The sequence below is a fragment of the Anas platyrhynchos genome, chromosome 19 (genome assembly GCF_047663525.1).
Source record: "Anas platyrhynchos isolate ZD024472 breed Pekin duck chromosome 19, IASCAAS_PekinDuck_T2T, whole genome shotgun sequence".
Taxonomy (NCBI): domain Eukaryota; kingdom Metazoa; phylum Chordata; class Aves; order Anseriformes; family Anatidae; genus Anas; species Anas platyrhynchos.
In genome coordinates, this window is record NC_092605.1 from 3,036,869 (window position 1) to 3,050,405 (window position 13,537).

General features: G+C 48.0%; 1 long non-coding RNA gene across 1 annotated transcript in view; it reads left to right on the top strand.

Moving 5' to 3' along the window:
- The first annotated feature begins 2,138 nt into the window (after positions 1–2,138).
- LOC139999055 (uncharacterized) overlaps positions 2,139–13,537 on the top strand; it is a 32,573-nt gene continuing 21,174 nt past the window's right edge. Inside the window, exon 1 of the long non-coding RNA XR_011804066.1 lies at positions 2,139–2,450. This is a non-coding gene — a long non-coding RNA (uncharacterized lncRNA). The remainder of the gene's footprint in view (positions 2,451–13,537) is intronic.

Below are 13,537 nucleotides of genomic sequence, written 5' to 3' on the forward strand. Positions count from 1 at the left end.
TTCCAATTTAGTTTGGTCTAAACAGTGACAGAGACCATTGCACACACCCAGCAACTGACAGGAGTCAGTGGTTAGCACGAGGTTAACGTTCAGTTGTACAAGCAGCAGTAATTGAGCAACAGGACCAGAAGAGCTCAGGCCGATCCAGCAATGCCTTACTTGCAGAGCTGCATACGGAGACACTGCATCAGCAAAGTCAGTTCCCATTACGCTGTTTTGCCCTAAAGGAGCTTGGCTACTTTGGCAGCGCAGATGACATTAAACAGATGAAGAAGAAAAATGGCTCAAATATGATTATAATACATATGCGTAGCTGTCACAGCCCCCTTTCAAATTGCACCATATGAAAATAACCTCATCAAAACAGAAAGACTTTTAGGGCTGAGGTTAATTGCAAAAAAAGCTCTAAATAAAATAATCAAAAGGCCCCAAATATTGCCATCGGTGCGAGCCAGCACTTCGCTCCGAACTTTATAGAACAAAAAGTTTGTTCTGCACTTGCAAACCTTGCCATAAAAAAAAAAAAAAAAAAAAAAAAAAGACAAATCAAAACTTTCTGCTGGAACAACTCAATAGCTGTGTTTTAATATGCACCAGGTTGCTTATTATTCATGCACCAAAACTTCTGTCACTAGCAAGCTTGAAGTCAAGCCCTAGCTCATCCACAAACGATGTCAGGCAAAGAGAGCCACATCTGGACCCAGCGCTAGATCCCCCCCTACGACATTTTTTAGAGGTATTGAACAAAGCCCCTGATCTACCTCCTTTAAACTTTGCAGATATTTGAAGGTGGAGCTGAGCTTTGCTGCCCCCTCAAAGCGCTGTCCATAAAGCTGGGCATCAGACTGCACGGGGCTGTGCATCTCACTGCAAAGCTTGCAGCCCTCGTGAAGGGCTATGAATTTTTATTTTTATTCATGGCCATGAATTTTTTCACACGTGTGCAAGGAGCATAGGCCTTCAGAGAAGATTTGTGGCCACCTTGCGTGCGATTTCCCCTCCCCCTGGTGCGAGTGTGAAGCTGGGTGAGACTCAGAAGCTCCAACAGAGTTTTGCTTTCAGAGTTGGGTTTGTTTAAGTGACTCAAAGCGGTGCTGAGCTGCCTGGATCGAAGCCAAGAGAAATGTTGATGCAAATCCTGCAAAGTAAACCTACCCCCTCCCTGAGTCACGTGCAGCTTAATTGTTTTCTATTTTATTTCACGCAACATCCCCAATCTATCAGTGTGACAAGCAACACGCTGCATGGAAGCACTTCTGATTTTCTTTCTGCAAGGCTGGAAAAATCTGCCTTCTGGCTCTCTCCTGTCCAATCCCTCGTGCTTACATTTTTAAGAGGCTGGATAACAAAGTTGAGCAACTGAATCAGCTTTGAGACCGAAAGTCCCCAGCGTTTATGTTAACTACTCCATATATGACTCTGAAACCAGTCTCTGAAGTTTGACTTGGGCATCCTCTTAACCTCCCATCCCTCAGCCCAAGACAGCTTTAGCTTATTACATCTCTCCATCCGGCAAATCCCCCTAAATCTACTGTTCTTCCTCACTCTTTAGAAAGATGCAGGGGAAAATGGCCTGACCAGTGAGTTTTGCCCCCTCTGGTTTGCTTTTACCAAATCCAGAAGTTTCCCACCAGCAGCTCATTGATTCCTTAGCACCAAACCATCGAGCCGTGATGGCTGCCCTTTGGAATCTAAAGCTACAGGCTTGGCAGTGCTAAGGAGGAAGGCAACGATCCAGGACCGGGAGATGCAGAGGCTGAAGAAACACAACTGGAGAGCTGACCACAAGCTGCCACTCCAGCATCTCCCCAGGTACTGAGAGCATCTCCTGCAGGCAGCTCCGTTTCTGGCTGCAGCAGCGTTTGTGGCATTCCAGGCCAAAATTCCTCTCTCCTGATGAGGTGGAGCATCGTGTTTGCAGGCTGCTTCTTTCCAGCACTTTTGGCCACAAATGGCCCGGAGCGTGAAGCTGGCACACGGTTCCACAGCCAAGCTTTTGGGACGTGAGACTGTTATGTGGTGAAACAGAGGGAGGGCACAGAAAGGCTATTAAGGCGAGGAAAAAGGGCTCTGGGAAGTAACATAATTGACTTCAGGCTTCACCCAAGCTGCTTATCAGCAACCAGAAGAGGCACCGTGTAACATGGCCAACCGCTCTTCCCACCTCTGTCCTGCACCAGGAGGTGGCAAGGCAAAACCAGTTTCCCCTGAACCTCTTAGCACCGATCAACCCCTTCCAGCCAGGGGCAGCCAGATTTTTATGCTAACACTTCGGGAGGCGGATTGGGCAGAAATGCTTCTCTCAGCTCTATGTGGGTTTGTTAATTAAAGTAAATGCTCCCAGCTGGGCAGGCAGGGAGTGCTGCTGGGGCTCCCTCGGGATGCCTGGCAGGGAGACTCCTCTGGCACCCGAAGCAGTTGGTCTTGCAGCAACGTGGCAGTTTTGGAAGGTAAGGTCCTGGATTTGTTCTTCCTTTTAATGAACTTTGGGGGGTTAAAAGCAAAGTGTGGGTTCTGTTCTTGATGTAGTCCTCATCCGCTTGGTATTGGAGGCAGCAGGGAGCTTGCTGCTTCTCTGGGTGCTGCAGGAGCCGGGGCTGGTGGCTGCTGCATTTTGTTTCAAGTGGGAGTGGATGCAAATAAATCCTGCTGTTTTGATCCACGTGGGTGACAGCAGCCCTGGAGGTTCGAACTAATGCTAAGAGCAAACTTCATTAAACTCGCTGCGTGTCATGTGGCTTTCGTGCGAAGCTATAAACCACTGGTGGTGCCTGTAGTTTGCTCCGTGCTCTTACAAACCTTAGGCTGGACTTTGGGTTTGCTTGTCTTTGGGATGTGCTGCCAGTCTTCTTGCACGCAGGTCGCATGCATAAATACGTGCAGTTTTTACTACCATTCAGAACCGAAGTGCCTGACCTTCTGAAGGTTTTACTGGAGCAGATTTTTTTATTTTTTTTTTCTGAAGGTTTTACTGGAGCAAGCTTTTTTAGGATCGGCTTGCAAGGGGTTTGATAGGGTGCAGGAGGAGCGGGAGGAGCAGCCTGGGAACCACCCAGAGGGCTCTGACTTCTCCTGGTTTGTTCAGAGATGCTGGCTGCGTAACAGTCAGCGAAATGGGCCGTGTTATCTGGGCGTGAGAGATCAAGATACATTTCAAGAGCTGCGGAAAACCTAGCAGGAAGATCGGAGACAAGGGCCTTGGTCGGAAGAGATTAAAATGCTTTTGTGGGTTCGGTAGATCAAGGACCTGTTTTGTTTTAATTGAATTTGCTCCTAAATTTGTCTATCAGTGGTATATGAACCATGAAACGCACCTGTGGGCTGTATGAATCAGCTGAGAAGGGATGCGATGCATTTTGCCAGCCTTGATGCTCTTCAGAGTACGTGCTTGTTTTGGCTGCTGCGAAGAGCTCTGGGTTATGACAACACAGAGGGGGCATTTCGGAGCCATTAGTGACATCTGCAGCCTCGCAGGAATGTGTCAGATAGTTAATTATTGTGTTGAAATGTAATTCTATCATGCCGCAACATAAGTAGTTTGTTTGGGCACTCTTTCCTCCCCCCTCGCCGAAGATAAAGGAGTTAAGCTTAATCATTAAATCTCCATCTTGATCCATGTAGGTCACGCACCGAACCAGAGCCAGATAGCACAGCATTTAGCAACCTTATCTCCCTCACAATAAAGAGCAAGCAGGAAGCTGACTCTGTTGTCTGCGCTATTTTTTAATATACATTTATTTAAAGAAAAGCCATCTCAAAAATGGTGGCGCAGGGGGGGAAATGTTCCAAACGGCAGCTTCTGTAAACAGGATGAAATCAGATAAAGAAATTACTGTAAAAATATTGCCTCATCTCTAAAGCTCAGAACTTTTTTTTTCTTTTGCTCTTTTTTATCTTTGAGAAAGATAATGAAAGAGGAAGCTTGAAACCACATTTCCATTGATGTTTGAATACACAACTGCTGGATTTAAGAACTGGAGGAGATCAAAGAGAATGGTTTTCATTCCGATAAAATTATAGCAGTTCTGGTATAGGGTGATGGGCTCATTTATGAACTCTACGACGCAAATAGTTGTTAAGGCACCTTTTTTTTTTTTTTTTTTTTTTTTTCCCTTTCCTTTGCTAAGAACTAAATGAGAAATGCCTGGAATTCCTAAGGATTAATTAGGAGTGTGGCTAATAATGTTATAATAGATACATACTAACAGCGTATGTCTCTCCAAATACTCTCTGGGAGCACAAAACATCTGTAGGATCCGAAGGGAGTAGGAATGTCTGTTCATTGCTACTGTATATTGCAGCTCACATGACGTGAAAACTTAACAGCATTAGGTTACAAAAGCGTGTATCCTGACACCATGCTACGGTGATTTAACTTTTTATTAACACATAATCTGACATTCATTACGAAGTATAAACTGCGAGCCATTCGTGTATGCAGAGCAAACACAATTATTTATCACGTGCTATGTTACGTTTTCGGATTGTGCAATAAAAGCAATCAGAAAGGATCTGTACAAAAAAAAAAAAAAAAAAGAAAGAAAGAAAGAAATGCATCTCTGATTGAATGAGAGATCTGAGGCTGCGGTCCTGTGGGACATCCAGGAGGAGTTCCTGTGCCTGTGGAAAGATGGAAAGATCTGGTGACCTGGGCAGGCTGTGCTATGGCTGTTGTGAGATTTTTGAGAGCTCAGGATTGTATCGGGGCTTGTGTCTGCTGCAGCGTGGTAACCTCACATTTGCATGCCCTGGGGATGTGAATGTGCTTTAACGCAGTCGATGCAGAAATGAATTTGTCCGTGCCGGTCATACAGCCTGGCTTGCTCTGGAATCCGGTTTGGGGGATATTTATCCGCTCTTCTCATGCTTCAGAACTTGAAGTTTCACACAAACAGTCTGCATTGATCACGGTGCAGATGGGAAATGGGAACTTTCAGAATTCATTTTTGTCTATTTTGGTTTGTTTGGTTTTTGTAATGTATTGAAACAATCGAAAACAAGCTTGACCATCTCTGCTGTGGACAAAGATTGAGGGGGGCTTGCCGGGGGTGTCTTTGGCTGTAGGACACCAATCCACATGGAAATTCGTGTCCGTAATGGTTGGTGTTTGAGCAGGTGATGGGAAGGAGCCTCTTCCTCCAAACAGTTGCACAGTTAACGACAATAATAGACAGGGCTATGACTTTTTTTTTCCTGAATCTGCCAGGTTTCCTCTCCCTTGTTGACTGGAGCCTGATCCAGTCTGTTGGCTCAGCACCACCTCCCCTCCATTCCCCGTTAGTCTCTTTATTAAAACCTTGAGCAGAGCGTGGTTCTCATGGCCTCGCCTCTGCCAAGTTGCTTATCAGATGTGGCTTGTGCCTCAAAGAAGCAGAGAAGTGGGCAAGGTTTTACCCTGAATTATTTTATTTAGTTTCCTTTGCTGGCCAAGTGCCCCGTGTGACGCCACGCTGGGCTTCCCAAAAGAAAGGAAAATGTTACTTCAACTTAAAAATAACTTGTGTGCACTGGGGGCATAGAGGACAGCTTGAACAATTAAAATGGTGGTTATCCGAGTCATGCCTAATAAAGTCACCTGTGACTTGTTGAACCCAAGTTAATGGCCATGAAATGCGTGGTTAATAACAGACCGGCCGTTAGCCCGATGGGTGATGAGCCACAGGGAGCTGATGGAAGGCAAGGAATAGTAGCACATATTTGGCAATTTAAACTGTCACTTGAAAAAATTGATCCCTCTGTTGACTGTTTGAAGTTTGTATCTTACTTTTAAAATGCCTTCTAAGAGCTTTTTGCTAGCTTTAATTTTCAGTGAGACTAGTCCTGTATTCAGAGCTAAGCACTGAGATTTCCTGATGGTGCCAGAGCCTGTGCACGGGGGCCTTGCAGCCAGTTTTGGAGCTGGCTGGAAGTTAGCAAGGCATCCCTGGGTGTCCATCCCAATCAGTAGGAGCTGAAGGAAGAGCAGAGATGGGACAGAAAAGTAAAACTGGAAAAAGGAGGTTGAAAGAGCGGGCAGATAGGCAATAAGACGAGGTTAGGGTGTGCTCAGAGAGGCACTCGTGGCTGTCAACGCTGTGAAATGCTCCAGGAATCAGTAGGAGAAATGCCCGAGCTGACTTTGCAGATCCTTGCACTTGCAGGTCTTGAACTTGGGATGTTTTTGCCCTAAGAGTGATGGGGCTGTTAGAGAACACAGCGCTGCCAAACAGCTTTCCATGCCACTTGAAAAGATGATTTGTTTACGACTTCCCGAACCACGTAAGCCTAGTGCAGGAAGGCAAACCACTTCACAGATGCTGCAGCAATGCTCTGCGATGAACCTGCAGCATGTAGCAATACCTGGTGAGCCGCAGGTATTTCTAATTGCCTGCGATCCCCCGTCAGCAGGGCCATGCTCACCTGGAGTGGAGCAGCAGTTCCCTGAGCTCTCCTACCTGGCTCGTTGCTTTGCCATCCAGTGGGCACCGTGGCAGAGCAGTGGGGCTCTTGGTGGCATCTGGTAACACTTGCTGGCCCAGGTTTTGCTTAAATCTCATGAGAAAGACTGAGAAATTAAGAGAGAAAACACCAAAGTAGAAGGGACGTGGAAAAATCCTGTCTCTGTAGGGGTTTTGCTGTCATCTGAGGACAGCGGGAAGCATCGAGGGGACTCTACCCTGGCAGAGTAAAGCCCCAGCATGGGAAAGCTGAGGTTTCTGAACCCAGAAGGTGACCTTAGCTTTCTTTTCCATTGCCATATTGTGAAATTCTTTTAAACTGAAAATAGTGCTTTCTTCTGGCTGAAGAATGTAAAACAGCCTTCCTGGAAGAACTGAGGAAAAGCGAGGCACTTGGCGAGGTTACTTTGGTCACTCAGAAATTGCTGACATATTATTCATTGTTCCCTATCTAACATCTATACACCTCTTTTTTCTAGCTCAAAATGATCTATAGTTTTTCCCTTTTTTTTTTTTTTTTTTAGTTTAATCTATTCATATGCTTAAAAAAGCCAGGGCCATTAAGCAGTCATTAATTATTGTTGTTGTAGGTGGCTGTGATGTTGTTGTGATGAAATATGCATTCGCTTGTACTTGCAAACTGTAAATGTGCGTGCGTGCAGCGTGTAGGCAGCGTGGGCAGGGTGGTGGCTATGTTGTTGTCTCTCAGAAAATACAACGTTTTTAATATTTTGGGTTGTGTTCACACCTGTTAACAAGGCTGACTTCCCCTGGGAAGGGTGAGCTTCTGCGTGAGGAGGAGGAGGGAGGCGGTACCCAGCAGATGGGTGCTGCTGTCCCGCAGCTCCTGGGGATGGGGCCATGTCCCCTCCGCCACTGTTAGCCTGTCCCGTCCCCTGCCTGGGGACACATCAGCTTTCTCTCCACAAGCCCAGAGGATGTGGCTTCTGCCTCATTTTGCAGCAACCGAGTGCTGTCCTCGCTGACCAGGGTGGCCTGGTGGCTCCCCGGGGGTGCTCGGGGCTAGAGGCTCAGCCTCGGGACAGGAGCGGCATCAAACCCAGCCTGAGCATCCTGCTGCTTTCACCAGCTCGCGCTCCTCCTTGATCGTAAGCACTCCTCTCGCTGGCTGTCACATCACAGGAAAGCTGCACATCATTCACTGCCGAGGTCTTTGAAGGGGCTTGGGAGAAAGGGGAGACCCTGTGGCTGCCCCCCAGCAGCTCTCCCGAAGCTGAGCGCAGATCTCTTTGGGTGCAGACACCTCCTCTTGGTCCCACACCGGCCACTTCCCCCCATAGAGCATCCTGGGGGGCCAGGGCAGGCTCCTGGTCCTTGGGTGCTTCCTCTGCATCCCAAGCAAGCCCCTGGGGGCAAACAGATGCAGAGGCGGTGCCGGGGCCGGAGGAGGAGCAGCACCGCCAGGTCCCTGTGATCTCCTCGTGCTGTATCTTCATCTTGAAGCGCTTACAGAGCGCTCTTAGAAGTGCGTTTTCCATATAGATTGTCCACCTGAGGATATAGGATCCCTTTGTAGGCATTACTTAATTTAATTAAGTTTCACCGTGCTTCTTTGAGGCAGGGAAATGATACTCTGTGGGTTTTTTACACCTATGTAAACTGAGGCGCAGGGGTTACGCATCCGCGGGAGCGTCCAGAGGCACTTTGCAGGAGACCTGCTTTTGAGGGTAGTGTTTCCTCAAGAAAGAAGAAAGAGAAGTCCTAAAAATCAGGAGGGGAAAATGCAAAGCCAGAAAAGCCTGAGAAAAGGGAAAATAATGTTTCGGAAAGCTACAGATTGAAGTAATTTTAAATAAAGCATTTGGAAACAAAGCGCAGCAGTTAGTTTAAAATTAAAATCTTCTGGTGGGGCTGTGGGGTGGGGAATAGGTTCTGCTTCAAACACTGCCGTCTGAAATGTGGGTCAGCCCTAGCTTTAGGAAGGACCAGGAGGATTTTCAATGTAAAATTAGAATTGCCAGAAGGGAAACGAGCATAAACACGGGGAGAGTGGGGAACCCGTGCTGGGGAAAAGGAGAGGGTCCGAGCTGGGGCCGTAATGCGTCCGGCTTGGGAGAATCCCCAGCCTTGCATGGAAAATGAGTTTTGTTTAGCTAAGCCCCAACTCAAACACACTTGAAAATTCAGAGTTTTACCAGCCTGGTATCGGGCTGTGAACAAGTCGCTATTGTTCGAGCGAAGAATGCCGCCCCTGTCACCCGCGCTTCGGGGCTGCGGGGCTGCTGAAGGCAGCCTGGCCCCTCCGAGCGAGGGAGGCACGGCGTGGGCTTGGGGTGAGGCTGCCTGCATTAAAAACACCAACATTTATACGTACAATAAACAATGTCAGCCCTTTGTCTTGCCCTGCCCGCTCCCCTTCTCCCCAGGGGCCGATCCGGCACTGCTGGGCGACCCCAGAGCTGCAGGGAGCGGCCGCTCGCTGCTTCGGTGGTTTGGGAAGTGCCTTTTCCTGAAGGAGAATTGAGAAGGGGAAAAAAAATGAAGGAGAGAAAAGCGAGGTGAGCCCTGGGTTGTGGGAGATGCCGGCAGCCAGGACCTGCTGGCTGGGCACCGCTACAAAACCCAAAAGGGCAGGAGCTGTCCTGCCTCGAGGGGTAGCTCAGTAGGCTTGGCTGGTGGCCGTGCTTTTGGAGCTCCCCCAGGGGTATCCCCTCTGCGTGCTGCTCCGCCAGCTTCCACCTGGGCTACCCCTGAGATGTGAGGTGGGACAGTAGCACTGCTTTGTGGGGTGTGGGTCAGCTTCCCTATAGGGTGAGCCCAGGTGCTGACGCTTTCCAGGCTTGTTTATAACTTATAAATGACTTAAAAGTGCTCCTCCGCTGCAGGAAAACGTCATCTGGAGCAGATCTGTCACCATGGTAGTGGTGACGTGCTCCCACAATGGCAGTCAGTTAAAAGGACCTAGAGATGATACCAGTAACAGTGCCCAAAGATGATCCCAGTAGAGCTGCTCTCTTCTTTATTTTATTCTAAAATAAAATAAAATAAATATGGTTGTGGGGTGCAAGTGGGACATGATAGAGTCAGAGGAAAGGAAAGGTCCAACCTTCCCAACACCCCTCCTGTAAGTCGCCCAGGAGCAGGCTCCCTCCACCAGTATGACCAGTCCAGCTGGGGACTGGCAAGGGGAGGGCTCCAGTCCCATCCATGAGGCTTTCGGAGCTCCTCGAGGGTTGTGTGGTCCACGCAGCCCCCGGCCCTCACGTGGAGGCTGCGATGCTCGGAGTCGCTGTGGGATCGGGAGCATTAAGGAGTGAAGTGCTGCTGGTCATCGCTTTGAGGAGCAGGGGGTTTATCTGTGGGTAATTCATGGCTCACTGAAGCCGAGGAAAAGAAAGCGATAATTGAAGCTCGTGCCCATTTAGAATACCTTACATCAGAGCTGAAGAACTGAAGCTGTTTTTTCCATTGCAGAAATTATTTGGCCTTGAACCACACAGACCTCACTTGCTATTCTGCAATTGAAAAGAGCCTTTTGTGAGGATTTTTTAAAATAATTACTACAAAGCACTTCAAGAGGAATTCTGATTGTCGTCTATTTTTCATTTCATGCTTTCATGACATTTTTGTTCAAGGATGAATCTTTTATGAAATGTCTATTTTAGGTTACACCCTCCAGAACCTTATTATTTGCCTTAAAAAATCCGTCATGGGCAGGAGCATATTCTTTAAGCTCTCCCATTAGTATAACTAAATTCATCAGAGTAATATCACTATTCATGCAAAATAGGTGTCGTCTTTCTTTTAAACCTCTTGGCAAGTGGTTAAACTGATTTTAACAAGTATGCACTGCCAACTTCTTAAAGCCTTGAAACGTCTGAAGATTCCCAGGCTGCAAAGGACTATTTACATGGTTAAAATTATACACATATCCCCTCTACTTAAAACTGTCCCCTCATCACATAAGACCCTTGCAAATCCATTCTGACTTCAAAAGGAGGAAAAGTTCCTCTTCCAAGATTTTTTTTTCCCCTCCTCTTAGCACAGCCTGGGCTTTCCAGGTTGCAAGAGCCACCAAACGTAGCTCGAGGGCCAAATCTAGGATTTTGCTCCATGGGTGCTTCTCTCAGCGAGAGGGAAAATTAATGAAAGGTTGTCTATTTTTAAAGCCTATTGAAAAAATAATTTTAGAGATAAAAAACTTAGATTTTAGGTATCCCGTTGTCCAGTTTCATAACATATATCCACTGTGAAAACGCGGCAAATGATGCCACGAAGTCCTGTGGGACATTTTCTAAGCCGATTATCAGGTGTACAGATTGCACCTCCACCCTTTGGCTGTCCTTACACCTCTGCATCCCAGCTCCTTCGCCACCGTCCCTGCAAGGAATGACTCCTACCGACCCCGCTACTCACAAAAGGAGAACTTCAAAGTTGCATCCTCACTGTAACTGCATGGGAACTAATTGTGGTAATTCATAGATATATCCAGGGAAGAGTATTTGCAAGCTTATTTGGCCAAGAAGCAGAAAGCCGTGCCGTGGCTAGCACAGCCAGTTGTAGCCACGTGGGCAGAACTTCCTCAAAGTATCTGCAACCACCCCATGGAGTAATAAATCTGAAATGCCGTTAAAAGATTAAAAGAATTGTTCTCATCCGAGATCTCCGGGTTATTGGAGTGTGTTTGGGGAACTGCTTTGGCCTGAGCTCTCTATCTTTATTACCCTCCCTCCTGGCCCGAAGCACTCCTGATAAATTCATTGCAGTTCTGATGTTCCCGGGAAGGTATCGGGCTGCAGGCAGGGAATCCCGCGTTTGCTCGGGATTCATGTCTTGTCTCCAGTCCTCTGGTGGAGGATGTCTGAGTGTCAGGAGGTTGCTGTGCTGATCCCAGCACCAAGAAAGGATTTGGCACGGGCATCATACAAGCTGGTGCACCTACTACGTGTGTAGTGCTTCCTGCATCCTGTTTTATTTTCTAAATGTTTTGAGCTGAGGCAGCCTGCAAAATGGAGTAATGCTTCCAGGAAAGTGCTGGAAGTCAAATGCTAGGAACGTTTGTGAAAATCCTTTCAGTTTTCTGTCTTATATTTGCAAAACTGAGATGCCAACAACTGCCTTGAAGTCACAAGTTGTTAACGTCTCGTGTTTTGATTTGGGTCATTGTTGAAAATCTGTATGCATATGCACACACGTAATGCGGTGGGGAGTGGGCTAAATGGTCAACCACAAAGCACGGATCCAGATTTGGATCTAAATTCCTCTAAAGTTCAGGAGTGCTCACATCCTGGGAGCTGGTTCAAAGCCATCTCGAGCTTACAAATTCCTGTCTGGTGCGCTCGCTGCTGTACCTGTCTGACTCGAAGAGCGACCAGAGGAGTATCTTTCTTACGAGCCTCTCATTAGAGAAAATATGAATTACAGAAAGGAACCCAATACCTAGCCAGGCTTGCTGCCATGCTCCTTTCCCACTTTCTTCAAAGGAAACTTATCCTGCATTTTGTATGGATCCAAACCAGCACACAAAGGGAAGCGTGCGCGTTTGTCAGGTGGGGAGCTGCAGGAGGGGATTGCAGAGATGCTGACTGCTACGGGCACTGTAGCCTGGGCAAAAAGTCTCCGTCTTTATTTGCTGCTAATAATTTTGAGATAAAATAATGTTTAAGGGGAAAAAAATGGGAATTTTATAAAGGCATCCACTTGTCTGGTTGGGGAGGGAGTGCTGGCTGACCGAACTGCTTTTGTTGTGCTCTGTGGGTGACACAGGAGGGTGGTGGAGCACGGGGCTGGAGGCATCGCTGCCCTCGTGCTGTGGACCCGTCGCCTGCTCCATTCTGCTACCGCGTGCCCCAGGGCAGTCCTGGCCCAACGCTGCCTCTAGGTGCCTTTGCAATAAGCACAAATAACAATGATAATTCCATGCGTTCCTCTGCAAATAGGTAAAACGGTTACATTCGTCAGAGTCTGATGCTTCTTTGAGCAGCTGAATATTTCAGAAAGGTTGGATGGACCCAGATTTTCCCCCTGATAACACCAAGCGTGTTCCCACCAGCAGTGCCCACAGGTGGCCAGTGGGCTGGGGGCACCCCGAGCTCCCTCGCTCCCTCGGCTGGGACTGCTAAGGTCCCTCCTCGTTATCTGAACGTTTTCACCCAGAAAACTGCTTTGCTGTGTGATCTAACTCCTTTGGGACCCTGCTGTCCTTATCGATGTATTTGTGTGGGGGTGCAAAGCAGGGTGTCCCTGGTGGGAGGGGAAGGCAGGACCTCAGCTCCTGTGTAGGGCCAGCTCCAGCCCGGGCTCTGTGTGAACAAAATCAGGCAAATTCAGAGCTGGCTTCCACCGGCAGGCCCCTAACATTATTTTGTAAAGCACCTCGGGGTACCTGGGGTCTGAAAGGAAACTCTCTTTCAGAACATCTCCATCTCTGTTCTTTTTACAAAGTGCACTGCGTTTATTTGCAAGGCTTCTGAGCGGCGTTTCATGGTTTAAACGGGGCCATTAGGAGAAGCCCCAGGAGCTGCCGGCGGGGGCAGCTGGGGCTGTGCTGGCTTCTCAGCACCGGGCGTGCGAGGCGAGAGCGGGAGTGAATGGATGAGCTCGTTCCCGTACTCCCAGCCCGCAGTGACCAGCTCACCACAGCACTAATTAAGCAGCAGTCAACTCGGCGCTTTCAAAGCGAAAATGCTGTCAGCAGGTGAAGGGAGAAATCCCTTTCCGCTAGCGGCTGGTTAGTGGGACAACTGCCGGACAAAACTGGGGAGAGCACAAAGCCCTCAGCCTGCTCCTTTACATGAAATGAGACGGGGAGCTTTGAAATGTAGAAGTTGCGCGGCCGTCACCTTCTGCGAAGGGGAGAGGAGAAAAGTGTTTGAGAACAGAACCAAATTGCGCTTCCCTGATTTTTTTTTTTTATTATTAATTTTTTTATTAAGGCTCTTCAAGGATCTTTTGATCTCACCAAGGTATTTGTTATCACAGACTATTTGTTATGAATCGTGGCATCGCTGCCAGCCGAAGGGAATTGACTGAAGGCAGCAGCCTCGTAGCAGAGAGCTGTGGGGCTCTGCAGCGTGAGGGGCCTTGAGCTGTCACCAGAGGGACCAGAAACTGGGCACGGCTGCACTTCTGGACCATAT